We start from the raw sequence: 16,893 nt of genomic DNA on the forward strand, positions 1-16,893 counted from the left end.
TCTCCAGAGGGTTTTTAGATTAATTTTTTTTCTATTACTTCCTAGTGTTTGTTGCATAGTTCAGAGTACTTGATTAAAACTTACCAGGCCGGCTGGGTGCGGTGGCTCACGCCTGTAATCCGAGGACTTTGGGAAGTCTAGGCAGGCGGATCACCTGAGGTCATGAGTTCGAGACCAACCTGGCCAACATGGTGAAACCCTGTCTCTACTAAAAATACAAAAATTAGTTGGGCGTGGTGGTGGGCTCCTGTAATTGCAGCTACTCAGGAGACTGAGGCAGGAGAATAGCTTGAACCCAGGAGGCGGAGGTTGCAGTGAGTGAAATGGCTCCACTGCACTCCAGCCTGGGCCATAGAGTGAGACTTCCTCTCAAAACAAAAACAGAAACAATGTACAGGGTCTACCTCCGGCTCTGGAATTTTCCTGGAAGGTCTTCTCTTCTGGGCTTCATTTTGCTCACTTTTGAGGATCGTAAATGACGTAATTTCCAAGAATTTTTGCCCTACACCTTTAATTCTTTCAAGCAAATATAGCAGAGAAAAATTCTCTTCCCCGCAATGGTGTAAGGAAGTCTCTCACAGAAGGAGACACTTGGGTATGGAGAAGACACAGGGCATATATATATATATATATATATATTTTTTTTTTTTTTTTGGAGTCGGGGTTTTGCTCTGTTGCCCACACTGGAGTGCAGTGGCAGGATCTCCGCTCACTGCAAGCTCCGCCTCCTGGGTTCACTCCATTCTCCTACCTCAGCCTTCCAAGCAGCTGGGACTACAGGTGCCTGCCACCACGCCTGGCTAATTTTTTGTATTTTTAGTAGAAACAGGATTTCACTGTGCTAGCCAGTGTGGTCTCCACCTCCTGACTTCGTGATCTGCCTGCCTCGGCCTTCCAGAGTGCTGGGGATTACAGGTGTGAGCCACTGTGCCTGGCCGACAGAGGATATATTTTTGAGCTCTACATTTCAGAGTTCTTTTCTCTAGCCCTGGCCTGGGTCCCAAACAGGGAACTTAATTCATTCTATCACTGAAGTATACTCTTGCTTTGATGCCATTGGTATGTTGTCCAAGAGATTTGCTGTGGCTGCCAGGAGTGTTTCATAGTTAAGAACTGATGCAACCTCTCTTTTGTCAGTTTATGAGTCTATAAACCATCTTGTTTCCTTTAGTACTATCCCCCTGGAACTGGAAGGTCAGAGAGGAAGTTTTCTTAGATTCTCAGTCTCAGTCTTTGGTATCTACCTTTGTCTGTCTCCCATGTCACCTGCTGTTTTTTTTTCCCACCTGTTTTTCATTTTAATGTTTTTATTGGATAGGTGTCTATTATTGCAGGCTACCTCAAAACATTTTTGGATGTTGACAGGATATAAGTATGAATACTATGTAAAAGATAACTTACTCTAGTTCTTTTGAGCAGAGGATTTGGTTTCGATATGTGGCCCTATTAAAGGTTTTGTTAAGTCCAAGTACTTTGTGAACTTCAGTTCCCTTTCCTGTAAAATGGAGTTAGTTGTTAGTAATACCTGTTCTGCCTAACTCAGGAGATTGTTTTGAGGATGAAATGAAATCATGAATGTAATGGAATTTTGTAAATTTTAAATTAAATATTGTATTGCCTAAGATTTTTTTTTTTAAACGCCGTATTAAGAATGGAATGAATCTGGGTTTTCCTTTGAAATCCCAAATGTTTAATGTACAGAGAAGTTTTAATGTGTCTGTTGGGGAGCTTCATTAGGATTGTTTTCTATCTTTAATTGGCCAGTATTGTTTTATATTTTAGCATTTTTGGGGACCATCAAAATTTGTGTTTCAGTTATCATTAATATTTTACAAAGTTATTGAATGTGCATGATTTAGTCTTTTTTTTTTTTTTTGAGACGGAGTCTTGCTCTGCCGCCCAGGCTGGAGTGCAGTGGCCGGCTCTCAGCTCACTGCAAGCTCCGCCTCCCGGGTTCACGCCATTCTCCTGTCTCAGCCTCCCGAGTAGCTGGGACTACAGGCGCCCGCCTCGTCGCCCGGCTAGTTTTTTGTATTTTTTAGTAGAGATGGGGTTTCACCGTATTAGCCAGGATAGTCTCGATCTCCTGACCTCGTGATCCGCCCGTCTCGGCCTCCCAAAGTGCTGGGATTACAGGCTTGAGCCACCGCGCCTGGCCTGGTCTTTAACAATCTCTTCAATTATTTACATTCCCATGTAAAAAATGAAGTAATGAGCATCCATGTAAATAACATTCTCATGCTTTAATGAAGCATAATTTCTTGACATTGCAGTTTCTAAGTGCCCTGTCTTCAGGTTGGGAAAGCTAAAGGGCAGTTAAAGGGCAGTCAGAGGTCAAGGTCAGCAAAGCATCACCTTTGACATTTGAAATCCAGCAGCAGGTATCACAGTGAACCCCATTCCAGCATCCAGGAAGTTTCTCTGCCCTGCCTCTCCTGCAGCCACCTCAGAATCTGTGTCTGCAGTGTTGGTCCTGCTTTCCTGTCTCTCCTCTGCCTTTTCTTTCTCTTCACCAACTTCTACCGAGTGCCTCTAATGTCCCAGACAGTGGCAGTGGGAGTAAAAAGGCTAATAAACCCGGCCCTGGTCCTCAGAGAATTTATATTTTCTGTGCAGATATTAAGTTATACTGTCATATATAGTGTTGACAAACATTGATACAGATTTCCTGTGAAGTGCAGAAGCACCGTCGTAGAAGCAGAGAAGCAGAGATGCAGAGGCAGCACTGGTGACTCACACATGGAGAGCTGGAGTTCTTGGTCTAGTGGGATAAACTGACCTGGACATCATTTCAGTGCAGCGGAGTGAGTGCTGGGATGGGCTTCCTCAGGGCATCTGGGGCTGGGTTTGTCTGGTGTTTAGTCTCCTGCCTGGTACTTAGAGTTTATCAGTAAGATGAGCACTGGGAGGTTTCTAAGTGAAAGGAAAGGCAATCACTTACCTGAAACCTGAAATTTGTAGGTGTTCTGGGCCATTTGTAATTCACTGAATCTGTTTTGTCAGAGCAAGTCTATCATCTCTTTTGGATGGAGTGTGGCCAGCCCTGCCTTGCAATGTAAGGAAATCAGGAAACGCTTGTCAGGTGACAACACCATGCCAGACACTCTTCTAGGGGTTTCCACGTAAATCACTGTATTCATTTCTGTTGCTGCTTTACCACATTTCCACTTATTTCGTGGCTTAAAACAATTGAAATTGTAACATCTCACAGTTCTGTGGGACGGAAGTCTGACGTGGGTGTTACTGGGCAAAAATCACCATGTGGTCTGGGCTGCATTCCTCATTGGAGAATTGTTTCCAAGCGTTTTTGGCCAAATATAGTTCCTTGTGGTTGCAGGACTGAGGTGTCTGTTCCCTTGCTGGCCATCTGTTGAGGGCTGCCCTCAGCTCCTGAGGCCTCTATCTGGTCTTTGCATGTGGTCCCATCAGCTCAGGACTAGCTAGGCCAGGGACCTGCTCAGGCTCCCCAGTTCCCCTGTGTGCATTTCTCTTCTTCCACTCGGAGAAAGTTCTATGCCCTATTTTAAAATATTTTTTTGAGATGGAGTCTTCACACTGTTGGCCAGGTTGGAGTGCAGTGGCGTGATCTCAGCTCGCTGCAACCTCTACCTCCTGGGTTCAAGTGATTCTCCTGCTTCAGCCTACTGAGTAGCTGAGACTACAGGTGCCCGCCATGATGCCTGACTAATTTTTGTATTTTTAGTAGAGATGGGGTTTCACCATTTTAGCCAGGGTGGTCTCCATCTCTTGATCTCGTGATCCGCCTGCCTTAGCCTCTCAAAGTGCAGAGATTACAGGGACGAGCCACCTCGCCTGGCCAGTTCTATGCTCTTAGAGGCTCATGGGATTAGATTGGACCTCCCTGGATAGCCCAGGATACTTCTCCTAAGGCCTGTGGCAAAGCCCTTTTGCTGCGTGACATAGTCACAGATCTCGGGGGTTGGAATCTTCCACCACAGTTACCGATCCACCTACTACAGCAGCCTGGGAGGTGCTTTTCATTGCCTCTGGTTAACAGATACCATTTTTTTTTTTTTTTTTTTTTTTGAGATGGAGTCTCATTCTGTTGCCCGGGCTGGAGTGCAGTGGTGTGATCTTGGCTCACCACAACTTCCACCTCCCGGGTTCAAGCAGTTCTCCTGCCTCAGCCTCCTGAGTAGCTGGGACTACAGGCACGTGCCCCCAAGCCTGGCTCATTTTTGTATTTTTAGTACAGACGGGGTTTCAGTATGTTGACCAGACTGGTCACAAACTCCTGACCTCGTGATCCACCCACATTGGCCTCCCAAAGTGATAGGATTACAGGCATGAGCCACCGCACCCAGCCATGAAGATCCTTCTTAAGTGAAAAAACCGTTTCTCTGACTTGATGTGAGGCTGTTGGTGAGGTTGATAGCAGTGGAGACAGGTCCATCAGAAATGGAGCTAAACTTTGTGTTTTGGAGTATTTTGATGGCCTGCCCTGATTATGTAAGTTTTGCTAAGAAGGCATTAGAGTAATTCCTCTACTGGAAGAAACACCCATATGGGGAATTTGGGACCTTGCCTTTTCAAGTTTTACACGAAGGACTCTCCATGGATGAAAAGTACATGATTCCAGGTCCATTTCTAGAATGGAAACAGCTGCATCAACAGCGATTCACATTCCTGAGTTTGAGAGAATCCGATTGTTTCAAGGCTGAAGCCAAAAGCCCGATAAACAATGTTTGTACCTTTTTTCATAGTTAGGAATTAGGTGCATCCTGTAGTCAAGAAAATAACTGATGGTGGTCACCAAGTAGTTTAAAACCAAGCAGGACCTCATTTTATCATGTGAGTGTTTTTGATTTTTTAAATGAACTTTCTATTTTCCTGTGCAATAAATGACAAGCTCTGACTTGAAATACATTTCCTTTAATAAACCAGAATCTAGGGCCGGGTGCGGTCGCTCACACCTGTAATCCCAGACTTTGGGAGGCCGAGGAGGGCAGATCATGAATTCAGGAGATTGAGACTAACCTGGCTATAGTGAAACCCTGCCTCCACTAAAAATACAAAAAATCAGCCGGGCATGGTGGCAGGCGCCTGTAGTCCCAGCTACTCGGGAGGCTGAGGCAGGAGAATGGCGTGAACCCGGGAGGCGGAGCTTGCAGTGAACCGAGATCACGCCACTGCACTCCAGCCTGGACGACAAAGCGAGACTCTGTCTCAAAAAAAAAAAAAAAGAAAAAATAAAGAAATCAGAATCTATAATCCTAAGGTTCTTAACCCAGCTCTCAGAAATTTATGACGTCCCCAAAATTCTGTGCAACAATTTTGTGTATATACATCCATGTGTTTATGGGGAGATGATTTATAGCTCTCCATACATTTTCAAAGTGGTTGGATTCCAAAAAATTTTAGAATATGCCACTTGGGCCTGGTGTGGTGGCTCACACCTGTAATCCCAGCACTTAGGGAGGCTGAGGCAGTAGGATCCACTGAGGTCAGGAGTTTAAGACCAGCAACATAGCGAGACCTCCAACTGTACCAAAAAAAAAAAAAAAAAAATGCTGGATGTGGTGGTGCACACCTGTGGTTCTAGCTGCTTGGGAGGTTGATCACCTGATCCCAATAATTTGAGGCTGTAGTAAGTTAGAATTGCACCATGGCACTCCAGCCTGGGCAACAGAGGAAGACCCTCTCTCAAACAGAAACAAAAAACCGTATCACTTAGTACACTATTGTTGTTGGTCAATATCAGATTTTGTTTAAAAATTAAATACTCTTTTTTTTTTTTTTTTGAGACGGAGTCTTGCTCTGTCACCCAGGCTGGAGTGCAGTGCAGTGGCGTGGTCTCAGCTCACTGCAGGCTCTGCCTCCTGGGTTCACACCATTCTCCTGCCTCAGCCTCCTAAGTAGCTGGGACTACAGGTGCCTGCCACCACGCCTGGCTAATATTTTGTATTTTTAGTAGAGATGGGGTTTCGTCGTGTTAGCCAGGATGGTCTTGATCTCCTGACCTCGTGACCTGCCCACCTTGGCTTCCCAAAGTGCTGGGATTACAGGTAAATACTCATTTTTAGCAAAGTTGTACAGGCATACAACTCTAAGAGTGAGAAATTAACAAGATTTAGGACAAAACCCAGCAATCCCCTACCTTACCCTTCTCTACTCTGATCCCTGCTCCTTGGAGGTTACTGTGTTTATGTTTTAGCTTGTTCTTCTAGATTGTGTGAAAGACAGGGAGATGTCCTACTGTGGAAGACAAGGATTCAGGTTGCTTACCCTCCCCGCTCCTCCTGTTGCCCACGTTTTTCTCCCCCATCCTCTCAGTATAATTATTGTGATAGTGAGGCCAGGCTTGGTGGCTCATGACTTATCTCAGATTTTGGGAGGCTGAGGCGGGCAGATCACTTGAGGCCAGGAGTTGAAGGCCAGCCTGGCCAACACAGTGAAACCCTGTCTCTACTAAAAAATGCAAAAATTAGTCAGTTGTAGTGTCGCACACCTGTAGTCCCAGCTACTCAGGAGGGTGAGGCACAGGAATTGCTTGAACCTGGGAGGTGGAGGTTGCAGTGAGCTGAGATCGCACCACTGCACTCCAAACTGGGCAACAGTGGTAGACTCTGTCTCAAAAAAAATTATCATGATAGTGGGATACATAGTATAATAGCGTATCTATTTAGTATTCTTCCTGGTTTTTGGCCCGGAGCTTCTAAAACCATTGTAACTTCCTGAGTGATAGGAACATCATTGGTTATAATATTTGGTCTTAGGCTTCAATACCTGCCACAAGAGCTTCTAAGACTTTTGGAATTTCTGGGGTGATAGGAGTATCTTTTGTATGATAATGAGATGACAGGTGGCTTTGGGCCCCTGGACAGGTTCAGGATCAGGGCTGGTTGCCAGAAAGATGAGTCATGATTAAAGAGTTGGATGTATCAGCCTCACCCCTACCTCTGGGAGGGGAGACGAGACAGGCTGGAGATTGAGCTAGTCACGGGTGGCCAATGACTTAATCAGGTCTGTTATGAAAACTCCATAAATCCCTCTAAATATTGGGTTTGGAGAGCTTCTGGTTTGGTGAACTCATTTGGTGCTGGGGAGGTGGCACTTCCAGGGATGGCATGGGAGCCCCGACCTCTCTGCCCCATGGTGTGCTCTGTGCGTCTCTTGCATTTGGCTGTTCCTGTGTTCTCTTCTTTGTAGTAAACCGGCAAGGGTAAGTAAGTGCCAAGCACTTTGCGTCTGTCACCTCAGGTGTTGTGGGCAGTTGACCGGTTGAAGAATGCATTGCTATTATGTGAGGAACATTGGCCTTTGAAAAAGCAGAACTAGATCCACGTTCTTGCCTGGTAACTGTAACTATCATCTAGTTTGTAAAGGGGAATGCAGTTCACTGAAAACTTCTTATGACAGTAGGGAAAGGATTGGGGTGTCTGCATTGGTTTGTGTCATATAGGTCATATGAAAGAGCATTTAGGCTGGAGGGAGACTTTTCATCTCTCTAACTTTACTTTCACAGGACAATTCCATCATGATTTGAAGATTTTTGAGTCAAAACTACATTGTTCTGCTATGTGTTTTGGGGCAAATTTATACATACAATTTGCTTAAATATTTCAGATAATACAAAAATATATGTGTGGGGTAAAAATCTGAAATTTGCATTCCCCCTTCTCTAGAAGTAATCATTGTGAATAGTTAAGTCTGTATTCCAGCTATTTTGTATATTATAAATACACTGTGAATATATGAGTGTATATATACATGTATGTTTTATTTTTAGTGATGGAATATTGCTGTGTTGCCCATGCTAGTCTCAAACTCCTGGGCTCAAGTGACCCTCTCGCCTCAGCCTCCGAAAGTTTTGGAATTACAGGTGTGAGCCACCGCGCCTGGCCTGCATGAGTATATTTACTAATTGCTAAGTTACTCTGTTCAATACGTGTCAGTTGAACTCCCCCATGTGCCAAGCATTGTTCTAAATACCTTTTATGCATGAATTCACTTAATTTTTAGAGCAGCTCTATTATTTTGGCCCATTTACAGTGAGGAAACTGAACCACAGAGAGGCTGGGGATGTTGTCTAACATCACACAGCCAGTGCTGTTGGAATTGAGGTTTGAACCCAGACAGCTGGCTTCAGATCTCTTAGCTGTTATCATAGATGGCACACCCAAACCTTAGGGCCGCCTCCCAAGGCTTGCCTGAGCTCTGCATGAGCTCTGTGAGAGCCATGTATGTAAGTTTCTTTCCTTTTTAAGGACACCAATCTTGGAATTGTCCCAGACCCTGGTGGGACCTCTTGAGGACCAAGAACAGGGATTCTTCAAGCCTGCCCCAAGGCCAGATCTCTGATTTAGCTACTTGGAAGGTAGACGTGGAAGACAGTAATTTTGCCAGAACAAAAAGTCAGGATTGCTGGACTGACTCGGCCAGATGCGGTGGCTCATGCCTGTAATCCCAGCACTTTGGGAGGCCAAGGCAGGTGGATCACCTGAGGTCGGGAGTTCGAGAGCAGCCTGGCCAACAAGTTGAAACTCTGTCTCTACTAAAAATATAAAAATTAGCTGGGCGTGGTGGTGGGTGCCTGTAACCTGAGGTACTTGGGAGGCTGAGGCAGGAGAATTTTTTGAACCCGGGAGGCAGAGGTGGCAGTGAGCTAAGATTACATCACTGAACTCCCACTTAGGTGACAGAGTGAGACTCCATCTCAAAAAAAAAAAAAAAAAAAAAAAGGAGGGAAGGGGAATAGCGGGGCTGACTCATCCTAAGGAAGAGGCCCTATAGCAGCTGTAGGACCTTGGGCACTTGGGTGGAAAAGAAAGAAGGAAAAGATTCACCCATGACGGTGACCTGGACTGCAGAAACCACACTAAACAGTCCATGTCCTGGAGCCTGGCCACCCCATTTGCTTCTCTTCTCCTTGGGTAGAGGGCGTGGGGAGCTTTCTACCCTGAAGGCTGAGCAGCGCAGCTTCTAACCAGGATAGGCATTTGTCTGTCCCTGGGAATACAGACAGCATTCTCATAATCAGCCCAAATACTCCTGAACAGCTTTTTGTAGGGTGGGGCGTGGTGGGGCGGGGCAGAGGGTCATTTTGACTCATAGGTACCTTTTCCACTTTCACTGCTGATAACTGTGTTACAGATTAAAGTTTTGTTTTTGATACTGAAGAGGGCTTAAGAGAGTGAGCTGTTATAGCACATCTAAGTCTGCTAAAGTAGAACCACGGGGTAGTGTAGGAAAATCTCTTCTAAATTATGGATCATATATGGTGAATGTTAGAAGCCATGTGTACCTAAGTTCAAAAATCAAAACGTGTCTTGTATTTGGGTGACCCCGGTAAGTCTGGATCCCACTGCACCTCGTGTGAACACAGGATGCTGAGGTGTAGGGATCAACAGGCTTTTTCTGGATGTCTTGCGCTTCTCCTTTGGGGTAAAGTGGGGCGGCAGTAGGAGCGCACAGCTGTTGGGCCCCTAATATTTGTCAGCTGTTTTACATGTGGGATTCCATTTAATGCAATCTTGGAGGTAAATTTATTTTATTGAAGATGAAGATAGAGGCTTAGAGAAGTTAAGAAAATTGTTCAAGGTCACATCATTTGTTGTTGTTGCTGTTTTTTTTTTTTTTTTTTTTGAGACAGAGTTTTGCTCTTCTTGCCCAGGCTGCTGTGCAATGGTGTGACCTCGGCTCACCACAACCTCTGCTTCCCAGGTTCAAGTGATTCTCCTGCCTCAGCCTCCCGAGTAGCTGGGATGACAGGCATGCGCCACCACGCCAGGCTGATTTTGTATTTTTAGTAGGGACGGGGTTTTTCCATGTTGGTTACGCTGGTCTTGAACTCCCAACCTTGGGTGATCCGCCCAAGTCGGCCTCCCCACGTGCTGGGATTAGAGGTGTGAGCCACCACGCCTGGCCAAGGCCATGTGATTTCTTAAATGGAAAGAAAAAGTACTTGATGAACTCAGAAGTTTGACTTCAAGGCCCTTGATCTTTCCATAACACGTGGTTCCTTCCCTGGTTGGTCAGAGTGACTGAAGAATTCAAGGAAACTGTGTTTTGTGGAAAGAAGACCTGAGGGGTGTATGGTCTTTCCAGGCTTGGTATCTGCCATGCTGGGCTTCTGAATTATATAGCTTGGCCATATAGAGAGAAGCCCATCATTTAAGATTTATTCTTTGGGGGAAATAAAGGAAGGCCGCCCACATGAGACAGGCAGAGGCGACTTTCTCAGAGCTGCTGTGGCAAGGGAATCAGCACCGTCACTTGCATGTGGCAGAGACTGACATGCAAGTGAGTGGCAGATGAGGAGTGGGGAAGCTTCAGGATGGAAAAGAACGGCTCCCAGTGGAGGCTGTTGTGGGGGCTGGAGGCAGCTGTGCAGAAGTGGGGTGTCCTATGTGATTGGTTAGGGGTGCATTTGGCTTTCTCTGAATGATCCTAACTGAAAATAGGGGCCAAAATTAGGGTGGCTGTCAGTTTTGAGTCAAGTCCTGGCCACGTGGGACAGAGTTGTGGATTAGTTTCTGGGTTGTTGAGAGAGAGCAGTCTGGCTTCCTGTTTGATGTACTAGCCTGGCTGGCCTCCTGGCTGTTTACTGTAGATAGGGGTTTGGTTTCCTGGGTGGGCAGCTACAGGTTGTGGTCTGAGTTCTGTCTTTATACATATGATCAGGCATGGTCTGTGTGTATATTCAGTCCCTCATTTTTCTTGTCAGTAAAAATATCAAATGACAAATTAGATACATTGGGAACTTTTTAGATGTCTGTGTCCCCTGGAGAAAGTTTTCAGTTCACATTTAATCAGAATGTATATAAACAATTGGGCCATTTATCTTGAAGATTTAAAATAGGAAATCTTCAACAATACTACCTCAACGCCATTGCCTCTCTGTCCATCGTTAGGGAATGTGTTTTTATCTGCCGCCGGCTCATCATCCGCCAGTTTGTGGTTGATCCACTACTCTATACGTCTTGTCTTGTATGCATCTCATTGTTTGCTAGTGTTAGCTTTCTCCTTTGTCAGTGTAGTTTATTTGTGTAGCCTCTCTTGGTAGGAAGTTATTTGTGGAATTTGTGAATGGAAGGGACCTTGGAGGTCTGCCAGGTCAGCCCAGTGACTTTCAAGATAAACGGAAATACAGGGAACAGTTCCAGCTTCTTTGGTGGCCAAACCAGGAATAGAAAGCAGTGTTCTTTGTGCCACAATGTCATCGGAAGACAACTCAATGTGGGCCTAAAATGCAGAGTAACTAACTTTCATTTATCTCTGCTTCTGACTCTTGTTATCAGACATTTTAAATTGACTTTAATGTGTTAGCAGAAATATGAAAAGTCCTGACTTGTTTACATAGAAGGTACTTTGTCACCTACTCATTTGGTTGCTTTTTCAACAGGATTGAAAAGACATTGTTATAAACTGAATGTTTATGTCTCCCCCAGATTCTTGTACTGGAGCCCTAACTGCCAGTGTGATGGTAGTGGGGGATAGGACCTTTGGGAGGTGATTAGGGTTAGATGAGGTCATGAGCGTGGGCCCTGGTCTGACAGGATTAGTGCCCTTAGAAGAAGAGAAACTATGCCGGGTGTGGTGGCTCACACCTGTAATCCCAGCACTTTGGGAGGCTGAGTGGGCAGATCATGAGGTCAGGAGATTGAGACCATCCTGAAACCCTGTTTCTACTAAAAATACAACAATTAGTTGCGTGTGGTGGCACGTGCCTGTAATTCCAGCTACTCGGGAGGCTGAGGCAGGAGAGTTGCTTGAACCAGGGAGTCGCAGGTTGCAGTGAGCTGAGATTGTGCCACTGCACTCCAGCCTGGTGACAGAGTGAGACTCTGTCTCAAAAAAAAAAAGAGAAAGTAGAGAGCTCCCACTCCCCTGGTGTGAGGAAACAAGAGAAAGGTGGCTGTCTGCAAGCCAGGAAGAGGTCCCTGTCCCGGAACTGAGTTGGCCGACACCTTGATCTTGGACTTCCAGCCTCCAGAGCTGTGAGAAATAAACTAATGTTTAAACCACACAACCTATGGTGTTTGTTATGGCATTTGCCTGTGATATTATGGCCATCTGATTTGACTGATACAGAGATGGTTCCAGAATACTGTAGCCTGTGTTTAAGTTGGTGATGCCATGAAAATAAATGTGGTAGTTCATTCCTTTATATAAAGATAGCGCTGTGAACCCAGGGCCTTTGCTCACGTCTTAGTTGAGTCTTGTCTTCTTATAATAGCTTCCTAATTTCTCTTTTCCCCCTCTAATATATATTATATATCTGGATTAAATCATATATGGTATGATTTTATACTTTATACAAACTTTTAGTGATTTTATTTCACTTTATTTGATTTTTGAGACATGCCCTTGCTCTGTTGCTCAGGCTGGAATGCAGGCGTGCCATCACAGCTCACTGTAACCCTAAATTCCTGGGCTCAAGTGATCCTCCCACTTCAGCCTCCTGAGTAGCTGGGACTACAGGTGTGCTATCCTGCCTAGCTAATTTTTAAAATTTTGTCAGGACAGAGTCTTGCTGTGTTGTCCAGGATGGTTTCAAACTCCTGGCCTCAAGCAGTCCTCTCGCCTCAGCCTCTCAAAGCACTGGATTACAGGCATGAGCCACCACACCCAGCCCAGTGATTTTTTGTTTGTAAGATCAAGGACGGGTTCCCTGGCTTGGCATTCAAGGCTCATGATCCGGGCGTGATATGCAAGTTTCGGTTTCAGTGTTTCCATTCCCACCATCAGCATTGCACTCCAGCTTGTTGCCTAAGCCCTGTTCTGAAGCCCAGCCTGAGAGCTCCACTTAGAATTTATACCTTCTCATCTCTTCATCGTCTTTGCCTATGTTCTTATCTCCATCTGGGACATCATCTCCACACTTCTGTCTCTTTAAATCTTCTCTGTCCTTCAAGACTTGAAATACTCACTTCCTTTACATGATCCCCGCTCTGACATCCAAGCTAGAGTTAATCTTTTTCCTTTGAACTCTGGTAGTGCTTAATGTTTTTCATCCTTTAATTATGCAGCAGTCCTGTGTGTTAGATATTATTATTTCCCCAGTTTTTCATAGTGACTTTGAAGATATTTGCTGTAGTCATATCTTTTGAATATGTAATATGAGCGACATTCAAAAGGTCCTGGAGAGTGAAAGGCAGTCCTACTCCAGTCACTGCCCTGTGACCACTGCTGCCAGTTTTGTTTGTTTGTTTGTTTGTTTGTTTCTTTGTTTTTCCAAGATGGAGTCTTGCTCTGTCACCAGGCTGGCATGATCTCAGCTCACTGCAACCTCCGCCTCCTGGGTTCAAGCGATTCTCCTGCCTCAACTTCCTGAGTAGTTGGGATTACAGGCATGCACCACCTCGCCCAGATAATTTTTGTATTTTTAGTAGAGACAGGGTTTCACCATGTTGGCCAGGATGGTCTGGATATCTTGGCCTTGTGATCCACCTGCCTCAGCCTGTCAAAGTGCTGGCATTACACGTGTGAGTGACTGCGCCCAGCCTATGTATCTTCTTTTTAAAAATACAGATGTTGGCATAAGATAAACACTGTTCTCCACCAGTTCCCCACTGGTAAGTATTTAGGTTGTTCCCAACCGTTTGGATTAACCAATGCTGAGTTGTACGTAATTCTTGCATATTTGCATGAATATGTTCATAGGATGCATTCCTAGAAATGGAATTGTGGGATCCAGCATTCTGCACATTTTAAATGTTGATGGGTGTTGCTTGATTCCCTTCCGTTAGGGCCATACCGTTATCTCACTGTCAATGTGTAAGGGCGCCTATTTCTATTTCCTTGCCAACAGTTTCTTCTCAGCTGTTTTCTTTGACATCACACACATACAAATAGCCCTATTGTTCCAAAAACATGGACATTCTACATTTCTACTTAAAGTGTGCGCACACTGACTGAAGCTCTGTGTTGCAGTGATGTGTGCTGCTAGGATTGTGGCTCTGTTTCGAATTTGCTAGCCAGGCTATGGCTTTCCAGTCAGGTATTTTTTGTTTTGTTCATGCTTTTGCTGCCGTTGGGCTGTGTGAATTTCCCTCCACCGCCCAGCCAGATTTCCTTTCCGGTAGACGGGCTTAGTGTCTCATCCGGCAGACCTGTTTCCTAGTGGCCTGGGCCGAGTGTCTCATCCAGCAGCCCTGTTTCCTGGTGATCTGGGCCAAGTGTCTCATCTGGCAGCCCTGTTTCCTGGTGACCTGGGCTGAGTGTCTCGTCCGGCAGCCCTGTTTCCTGGTGACCTGGGCCGAGTGTCTCATCTGGCAGCCCTGTTTCCTGGTGATCTGGGCTGAGTGCCTCCATGAGAAGTTGCACCCATCTTCTCCAGTAGTGCATCTTTTCACAGCAAGCAAAACATTTTCACCACGTTTCTAGTGGGACAGGCACTAGCTCTTTTCTGGGCATCAGGAGACCTGGCTTTGTTCTGGTTCAAGCAACAGCTGGTGAGTTACCAAAGACAAGTCACATCTGGCCCCTGGTCCTTTGCTTTATAAGTAGAATCACAGTCCGAGTGGGCATCACTGCCCTGGTCTCTATGCGGTGCTGAGTGTTGTGGGGATGATGGCTAAGTGTCAGGGTGCATTTCCACCACTAGGGGATTAGAAGCCAGCCAAAGGCACAGGAGGAAAGCTAACAGCCCCAGGCAGGTACACAGAACCAGAGGAGTTTAAAACGGTGGTTCCAAGCTCCTTGGTGTGATTGATGTGAAGACAATAAACATTTTATCTCTAAGTCTTGGGCCATTGGACCAAGAGAAGAGAGAGCTGGTATTGAGTTGTAGTGAGAGGTGCGTGGTTCGTGTGCCTGCTGAGCCTGGCTTGGAGTCAATTCCATTGAGTGCCATTCCATTTTACCTTCTGTTTCCACCTTTTTCATGCTCCTGCTTGTTTCTCCAGAAAAAAAAATGCAATAAATTCCTTTCAAAAACTTTACAAAAGCCATAGATGCTTATTGAAAATAGTTCAAATGATATGGAAGACAGAAAGATAGTGAGTGTTTCTCTGTTGTGTGTTTGGATGAATGTGTCTTTGGGGTAGTCACTATTAACACTGGGTATATTTCCTTCCAGATCTTTTCCAGTGTACCTACAAATATATATGTACACTTTGTAAAAAATAAAATAGTACCTGATAAACATTGAGTCCCCCTACTCCCACTGCACAGTCTACATGGACATCCTTTCATGGTGATACGATGAGACCTGATCGACTCCTTTTGTTCGCTGGAGTGCTAGGTAATAATAGCTACAGATAACTCACCTTCAGTGGGCATTTGCCACGTGACAGGGTCTGTGCTCCAGGCAGGCTACATGAAGTGGGTCTTAAGGCTTTTTACAACAATGCTATGGGTGAACACAGTAATTGTTAACATTTTGCAAATGATAGAATTGCAGTAGAGAGAAGCAAAGCTGCTTGCTGAAACTCATGGCACGATTCCCGAGAGAGAGAGAACACTTTTAAAACAATTGTTGTTATAGTCAGGTGATTTACGATCATTTGAAGAAATAGTGCATTCAGTGAATACATTTCAGGGTCTGGTACAGTCTGGGAGCTGTTCCTGAAAATGCACTGGGCTAGAGGTAAGGGAGTGGTCCATTGGCCCTGGGCCCCTAGTGCAAGGAGGGAGGTCCCTGGGAGAGGGGGCATGGAGAGGAGGTCTCGGAACAAACCTTGCAACATCCATTTCTGCTGAGTCTGGTCCGAGGTCTGGTTCTTGACATGTACACTTTTCAGATACTTGGTTTTGATTTTTATCATGGCTCACCTGAGCAGCCATGGTTTCAAACTGCCTGGAGATGTGGTCTGGCAGGCCAGTGCTATGCCCATCCTTCCCGCTCCTGCAGGAGGGGAGTCATCCTGGGACTAGAGGACTTTGCCTGTAATCAGCTGTCTCATAATAAGTGGATCTGATGCTGGTTTTGCTAGGTCAGGAAATTTCTCATTTGGAAGGAAGACTGATAGTTGTTTTTGGGTTTTGCTGAGGAGCCACAGGGTTTAGAGCAGGGGCCGGAAGTTTGTTGAGACACACGTGAGTGCACTCAAACGTCTTCCGTGAAACGTGGGAAGAAACACAGTGTTCCAGAGAGGTCCCTGGCTTTGGGATGTAAATATTTCTGTAACAGAATGGCACTGGATGTCTGCTGTACTTTTTTCTCTGCTCTTTTGACAAGTTTTATTTGGGTGTATGTCTCCTGTACAGAAGGTATGACATCACTTTTTGCCACCAAGTATTTACAGCCGTTGGTGCCTCCTATGTGGGTCACTTTTGGGCCGTGGTTTCTTTGGGGAAATTGTAGGTCTCCTACCCAAACCACATTGCCCATTTCAAGGTGCTCCTGGTTTCTGAACACCTGTGGCAGTGCCTTCCATATGGGTAGAAAGTACCCCTCCTCAGGAGGTGGGGACTGGTGATTGCCTGAGTGAGAAGGCCGGGGATGAGCCCTGGACTAGAACTTGTGACTGGCTGCTTTTCCTTCCCCTCCTCTCCCTCCTATTTTCCCACCACCCCCACTTTTAAAAATTTCTTATTAAAAATTAAACAATTATTTTGGTTTCCTTTCTTCACTAATCCTTGCTAATCATATGCAGAGTGAGCCTGGGACAGTGGAAAGGAAAGTTGTACTTGGCTTCAGATGATCCTACCAGCCCCGCATTGAGGGGCTTCCGCCAGGTGGCATTGTGAAGTGGTGTTGTGGAGGTTCTCCTTTCAGTCCTCAGCGTTAACCAGTAGAGGCAGATGGTATTTAGTCCTGGCTAATGTTGAGGAAATTGAGCTCAAAGTAGCTAAGGGAACTTCCCAAAGTCACATAGGCAGTAGCAGAGCAGAACCAAACACAGATTTTCTCTGAATCAGGCAGGTTGTCTGATTCCAAAATGGGCTCTTAATTTTTGGAGGTCAAAAAGCTGAACAGACACAGAC

General features: G+C 45.5%; 1 long non-coding RNA gene across 2 annotated transcripts; it reads left to right on the forward strand.

Annotated features, from left to right (window-relative positions):
- Positions 1 to 2,246: 2,246 nt before the first annotated feature.
- Positions 2,247 to 7,975, forward strand: LOC117085851. 2 transcript variants are annotated; one of them, XR_004438099.1, is made up of 3 exons: positions 2,247 to 2,804; positions 2,962 to 3,055; positions 7,222 to 7,975. It is a non-coding gene; the product is annotated as an uncharacterized LOC117085851 (long non-coding RNA). The 2 variants fall into 2 exon arrangements; XR_004438098.1 differs by having other exon boundaries at positions 3,004 to 3,055; positions 7,222 to 7,973.
- Positions 7,976 to 16,893: the final 8,918 nt, after the last annotated feature.

The sequence above is a fragment of the Trachypithecus francoisi genome, unplaced genomic scaffold (genome assembly GCF_009764315.1).
Source record: "Trachypithecus francoisi isolate TF-2019V2 unplaced genomic scaffold, Tfra_2.0 Lachesis_group1, whole genome shotgun sequence".
NCBI lineage: Eukaryota > Metazoa > Chordata > Mammalia > Primates > Cercopithecidae > Trachypithecus > Trachypithecus francoisi.